The 7,547-nt window shown below is 36.7% G+C and overlaps 1 pseudogene; it reads right to left on the minus strand.

Moving 5' to 3' along the window:
• Positions 1–5,918: 5,918 nt before the first annotated feature.
• LOC127686452 (non-histone chromosomal protein HMG-14-like) lies at positions 5,919–6,227 on the minus strand (annotated as a pseudogene).
• Between the last annotated feature and the right edge of the window lie 1,320 nt (positions 6,228–7,547).

Raw genomic sequence — 7,547 nt, forward strand, 5'->3', positions numbered from 1 at the left:
CCTGCATTTTTAAAGTGATTTTTACATTTCTTCTTTATTGGCCTCCATCTGATGACCCATATTCTCCTGAATTTCATGAAGTTATTTTTGTGTTTCTTTTGTAAGGGCTTCTACCTTATTCATGTTCTCCTGTATTTCTTTAGGAGATTTATTTATGTCCTTCTTGTAATCCTCTAATAGCATCATCTGATGTGATTTTAAATTCAGATCTTGTTTTTTTCTGGTGTTTTGGAGTATCCAGGACTTGCTGTTGTCAGAGAATTGGGCTCTGATGCTGCCATATTGCCTTGATTTCTGTTAGTAGTATTCCTACATTTGCCTTTTGCTATCTGGTCATCTCTGGTGTTAGTTGGACCTGTTGTCCCTGGCTGGTGCTTGAACCTCCTGTGAGCCTGTAAGGCTATTTCCATACCACTGGATGACTTGGTTTCCCCTGGTACCAATTGCTGATGGACTGCCCTACTCTTTGGTGCCATTGGAGTCCTGGTGTGCCTTGCTCTAAGCAATGTTATACTCTGGTTGTCTCTGTGTACTGGGTGCTGCCCTCCTGGTTCATCCAGGAGCGAAGATGGCAGAGGCTGCAGGGAATGCTTCCAAGTGCCAGTCACCCTGCTGGACAAACATCCCAGGACAGAGCTAGCACACAGATGATCCACAGAACTTTCCAGGCCCTGGGCGCAGGCAGAATCCTTGAGGGCTGTGTCCTGAGCTATGTTAAACTTGGGATATCTCTGTGTTCCTGATGTTGCCTGTCTGGTCTGTCCAGGAGTGTAGATGGGAGCAAGGCCATAATTCTTAATGTCACTCTCTAAGCATGCAAATACACACACCTATGGATCCATTCTTATTCAAATCACCATATGGGTGTTTCTATGACATCATTATCACTATGTTTCTTGGTCGTATATTGAAAGGCTGCTGATTTGTGAATGGCAATTTTGTTTTAAATAGTGTTTAGAGTGTTTATTTCTATGAGACTTCTGGTATAATTTTGGAGATATCGTATTTGTAATAGCCTGTCATCTGAAATGTAGATAATAATACTTCTTTGCTTTCTGATGTTATTCCTTTAATTTTCTTTTCTTGTTGCTTTACCTAGTCTCTTAAGAAATGAGTACGTCGGAATTTGTATCTTATTCATGATTTTAATGAATTGTTTTGAGTTTTTCTCTATTTATAAAGATACTGTAGCTGGGAGGTTTTAAATATTATAGCCTTTACTATGTTGAGGTATAGTCTTTCTAGCCTTGATCTTTTTAGTATGTTTATCATGAAGACATGTTAGTTTTGAAAGAAAAAGTTGCATCTATAGTATCCTATGTTTTTTTGTCTTTTAGTATACTTTCATGATTCAGTTATATTTACTGATTTGCATACTCTGAACCATACACACACACACACATACACACACACACAGATATATATATATATATTTCCAGAATAAAGCCAACTTCAATGTGGTTTGGAAATTTTCTTTTGTTAATGTTTCTTTCTTTCTATTTTTAAGAAAATAGAAGCATTCTTTTGTTCTATAGAATTTTGCTGTGAATCCTCCTTGGGCTAGGCTTCTTAAGTTCAAGTGCTTTTTAGTCCTATTTTAGTCTCTTTGTTTGCAATAGTCAGTTTAAATTGTTGATATCTTCTTAGTTTTACCTTACTGTTTTGTATGAATTTACAAATTTATCTATTTCTGTGTGGTTTTCCTTGTTAGTAGACTATTACTTTCTTTTAAATATTCCCTTTCTTGAGTTGCATTATTAAGTCATGTGTTTGTGCAATTTCTGATTTTTTCCTTTTCTTTTTTTATTATTATATTTATATTTATTTTTATTTTTTTATTTTTAATTTTTTATTTCCTATATTCTTTGTTTACATTCCAAATGTTTTCCCCTTTCCCAGTTCCCTCCTTCCCATCGGTCTCATAAACCCTCTTCCCTCCACCCATTTTCCAATCATTCCCCTCCCATTTCCCTGTCCTGGTATTTCCCTACAATGCTGGATCAACTCTTTTCAGAACCAGGGCCCTCTCTCTCTCTCTCCTTGGGTATCATTTGATATGTTGTGTCTTGAGAATTCAGAGCTTTTGGGCTAATAAATATCCACTTATCAGTGATTGCATTCCATGTCTATTCTTTTGTGATTGGGTTACCTCACTTAGGATGATATTTTCTAGTTCCAACCATTGCCTAAGAATTTCATTAATTCATTGTTTTAAATTGCTGAGTAGTATTCCATTGTGTAAATATACCACATTTTCTGTATTTCTGATTTTTTAATGTGGTTCCTCATAAGAATGCTTTTAATGTACAGCTGAAGTTTTGTTTGTGTGTGTGTGTGTGTTTTCATTTTTATTAATGCAATGGACTTTTCAATTTATTTCTTGATTTCTTCTTTAACCTATTGTGTATTTAATAATGTTTTATCTCCAAACATTTGTATAATTACAACAGATTTGCTTGCTAGTGGATTTAAGTTTTATTGCATTGTGATCAGGCAGGATACATGAAGTTATTTCCATTATTCTGAATCCGTTAAGATTTGTTTTGTGTCCTATGCTGTTGTTTATTTTAAAGATGCTTGCCACAGTGACTCCAGTAGACTCTGTAAGACAAAGTTTTACAGACTGAGGTGAGAAATGTCTCCTAGAGCCCTCCGGAACACCTCTATTCAGAAGCCGAAAATCTCACTTGGCAATTTGCTTTCCTCCTAAACTCTACCCCTTCTTAGTAGCCAGAACTAAGTAAAATCAAGCAAATTAAGATGTAAAAAAATCTGTCTTAAAGTAAGTGACTAGCCAGAAATCCTCCAACACTTTGCTCCAGTTGTATAAGTAATTACATCTACCTCCCAACAGTATATAAACGAAGGATGGCTCTGACACTATAGTACAAAAAGCATTAGTTAGCACAGTGGTATAAATATACTTCATGTGTCTTGACTGTGTACTGGCTTATAAGTTATTGGACATAATGTTATTAAGAAGAGGTTATTTACCCAATGACACATGAAAAGTACAAGTTTCTTTTGTTTTTTGACCCTCAGAGTCACCCTTGCAAGACAGGTGGATTTGAAACAATAGGCCCAGACTAGAAGATATTTACATCTGAAGAACCTTATACAGGTGCATGTTGGGCAAATTAAAAAGTATTTACATTTGAGTTGGTGCAAAGCTCAGAGCTGCCTCAATAGAAGCTTGTGAGGAACTGCCTTTGTCTTGTAGACCCCACCTAGGGGGTCTTTGGCCAAAACAACATTCTTAGCTTATTCAGGTGTGATACAGAACACAGTTCATACTTATTACTCATGGAGACTCATTTAGACTCAGGGAGTTTGACAAAATGTCCTTTAAAGCCTCTTTATTAGTCATTAGGGAAATGCAAATCAAAATAACACTGAAATTTCACCTTACAGCAGTCAGAATGGCTAAGATTAAAAATTCAGGAGACAGCAGGTGTTGGCGAGGATGTGTAGAAAGAGGAACACTCCTACACTGCTGGTGGGGTTGCAAATTGGTACAACCACTCTGGAAATCAGTCTGGCGATTCCTCAGAAAACTGGGGGCCTCACTTCCAGAAGATCCTGCTGTACCACTCCTGGGCATATACCCAGAAGATTCCCCAGCATGTAATAAGGATACATGTTCCACTATGTTCATAGCAGCCCTATTTATAATTGCCAGATGCTGGAAAGAACCCAGGTATCCCTCAACAGAAGAGTGGATGCAAAACATGTGGTACTATTCAGCCATTAGAAACAATGAATTCATGAAATTCTTAGGCAAATGGATGGAGCTGGAGAACATCATACTAAGTGAGGTAACCCAGACTCAAAAGATGAATCGTGGTATGCACTCACTAATAAGTGGATATTAACCTAGAAAACTGGAATACCCAAAACATAATCCACACATTAAATGAGGTACAAGAAGAATGGTGGAGTGGCCCCTTGTTCTGGAAAGACTCAGTGAAGCAGCATAGGGCAAAACCAGAACAGGGAAGTGGGAATGGTGGGGTGGGAAAACAGGAGGAGGGAAGGGGACTGATGGGACTTTCAGGGAGTAGGGGTCTAGAAAAGGGGAAATCATTTGAAATGTAAATAAAAAATATGTCGAATAAAAAAATCTAGGAAAAAAAAGAATGAAGGAAGAGGAAGGAACTGACTGAAAGAAAAGAAAGTTTTTATCAAGAAGATTTTTTTAAAGTTGCTGTTACTTTATGTCTTTCATTATTATAGTGCACTGTTTTATGAAATTCAGTGCTCCATATGTTCAGTGCTGTAATGTTTCCTTGGTTAGTTTTTTCCTTCATTAGAATAAAGTATCTTTTAATTCTTCAGGTTTTATTAGTTTGAAGTCTATTTTGTCAGATATTAAGATATAGACACTTGCTTGCATCCTGGATCCATTTCCTCAGATGACATTTTATCACTCTTTCACTTTAAGGTGATACCTATCTTTCAAGGTAAAATAACTTTCTTGTAGCAAGAGACAGATGTATTCTTTTTTTAAATCTATTCATGCCTTTTGGTAGGTGAATTATGGCCATTGGTATTTCAAATTACTATTGAGAGATGTGTTGATTGATTTCAATTTGTTCATTATTGTGTTGTTTGGGTTCTCCATCCTGTTTTTCTTTTTTTTGTTTCAGTAATTATAACTCCTTTGTTTTCCTTCTATAATTTTTTGCCTATTCTTATTCCTTTCTTCAATCTAATCTTTTGCTTGCTGTATTCAAAGTGGGGCTGAATTCATAGATATGAATTCTTCTAGACTGTTTATATCATGAAAAGTTTTTATTTTGCCTTCAACTATAACATATAATTTTTTTTGGTCATAGTAGTTTAGCATCTGAGGTCTGTTTGGTCTTGAAAGACATTACTTTGGGCTCACCTTACTTTTCCAGTTTCTGTTGAGAAATTAGCTATTAATCTGATGAGTTTCTCTTATGAAACATTTTTTATTCTTTTGCAGCTTTTGGAACCGTCTGTTTGTTCTGCACATATAACTTTGACTATAATACCCCGTAGTGACTTTCTTTTTTGGCACTACCTACTTCATGTTCTGTGAATTTGTGTCTATGTTCATCGTGTCTTAATTCATTGAAAGTTACTATTTTTTTTATTCTTTCACAACAGATATTATTGGTTGAGGAGCTGAGTACACAGACATTCTAATTCTTATTACACGTACCCCAAAAGAGCCATATATTGTGTTCACATACCTAAACTCTAAAGAGTCACATTGTGTTCATGTATACAAATGAAGAGCTACATATTGTTTTTCTTTGAACTTTTTCCAGGGATGTTCCTGCCTCAGACTTGGCAAGTTTCCCTAAGACATCTCATAACAACCAAATGCTCATAATCCTCAATTCCACCAATTCACAATTTTATGCCACACAGAACATACTCAAAATTTCCATCTTTCACAGCACATTATCACAACTGTTAGGAAAATGGATTGCCATGACCATAGCCATCAGTTCTGGCAGAGCAAGGGCCAAGAACTGGATTTCTTACAAAATGTTTCTACCAAGACATGGGACCAGATATAACTGAACATATTTCAGACATGAATGTAAAACTGAGAGTCCAAATTGACATTTAGTGTGCTTTGTATTGTAGGATATAAAACTCGTCCACTCAATGGAATGTTGTGGTGACCCCTGAGACCGTCACAGCCTCTCGTGACTCAGTATTCTGCTATTTTCTAGTTGTACCAAAAAATAAACAACCAGCTAATGATTTAACCTCTTAAAAAACATTTACATTTAAAAAATGGGATGAGGTGGGATTCCTTCACCTTTTAAAAATGTTTCTAGAGTTACTAAAGAACTCCCATTTACAAAATAGTTAGTAAATATATTCCTCTGGATTGTCCAGGAAGGGACACAGGGACCACTGACAGACCTGATGGATGCTTAATGAGACTTGGCTTCTTTCTCTTCTTCAGAGGCTGGACTCTGGATTTTCATCTCTCCATTTTCTGCAGGCATATGTGTAGTTTGATGGTCAGCCACTTCAGCCTGTTTGCTCTTTGCTCCCCTCGTCTCTTTTATCTGCACTTCTTTTATCTGATGTTTTATCCTTTCCTGCAGCCTTTTTTAGGTTTGAGTCTACCTTGGCAGGGCCAACAGTCTTGCAGAGCAGCTCTTGGGCTCTGCCTTCACAGCTCCATCCATGCTAACCTTCCTCTTGGGTATCCCGAAGGTGCACAGTGGGAGATGCATGCATTGCCTGAGCTGCACTGCCTAACTGCCACCACATAAACTGCTGTGACCCTTCATGGGGGTGGTGGGAGAACCAGCTGAAGGTTACTTTCATGGTCCTGTTCTAGTTCTCAATTATGTCATTGATCCTTGAGAATTTTCACTCTCCTATGCCTGTTATTTATTAATTTTTGACATTGCCGCTCTACCACTTTCTACTTTCAAATCCTCTTATCTACCTCCTTGATCACATTCATCTCAATGGCCACATTTTTTATTATTGGTTTTTTTCCTGCATGTATAAATATACAAACACATATACACACACACACATGCACACACACACGCACACACACACATACACATACACAATGTCCTGATCCATTTATATATATGGTTTACCTGTTCACTTCAGTATAATGTATTGGTACAATTTTTCTTCAGTTTGTGTTTGGGCAATTGTGTTGGTGAGTTGTTATTGGTGTAGCTTCTGAAATTACTAGGATACATAGTATCACACCAAACTCTCTGATGCACTTTCTTTTAAAAGATTTTTAGCTCATCTTCTGCAATGTTCTCAGGGACTTAGGTGCATGAGTTGTTTTGCAAATGTATCCAGTGATACCATTCTATAGCTTTGTATTTTGATTGGCCATGCCTTTCTGTATTGGTCTCCATCTGTTATAAAGAGAAATTTTATTCATGGAGGATAGAGTCTACCTTCATGTGTACATATAAGGACAAATATTTAGAGTTTAGTTAGGGGTTAAATTATTTTACTAAAGTGATGGTTATAGATTCTCTTTCAAAAATCTATGATTGATCCAGACCAAGAAGTTGTTCTTCAGCAATAGGTTCATGAGGGCTGAGTTTCCTGAGGATGAGAAAAAAAGATAGAAAATAGGGAAGAAAAAAACCTGGGATTAGGATAACTTGGATAAATTATATTTTATTCCAAGTAATCTTACAATTGCAGAATTTTATACACTATTTCCAGGTAATACATGAAATAAAATGGGGGACTACTAGAAAGTAAGTAGAACCTGCCATGTAATGAATGGGTAAATACAAGATATCTCATGAATAGTACAGACCAAGCACAAACAGTCCTGGTGCTGATAATCATAGTTCCATATAGTAGGAAAAGTTGGAGTCTCAGAATCTGCAATTATAACTAATGCAGTCCCTGGCCCCAACTCTACCAAGAATATTCCTGGTTTTAGAGAATAAGTTGTGTTCCTTCTCCCAACATTTCAGTCTCAGGATAAAGTTCTCAAAGTCCTAGACCCAGGCTAATATTGACACATCCAGGCATGTTCTTGATTTTGAGAAGGAGCTGTT

This window comes from Apodemus sylvaticus, chromosome 5 (genome assembly GCF_947179515.1).
Source record: "Apodemus sylvaticus chromosome 5, mApoSyl1.1, whole genome shotgun sequence".
NCBI lineage: Eukaryota > Metazoa > Chordata > Mammalia > Rodentia > Muridae > Apodemus > Apodemus sylvaticus.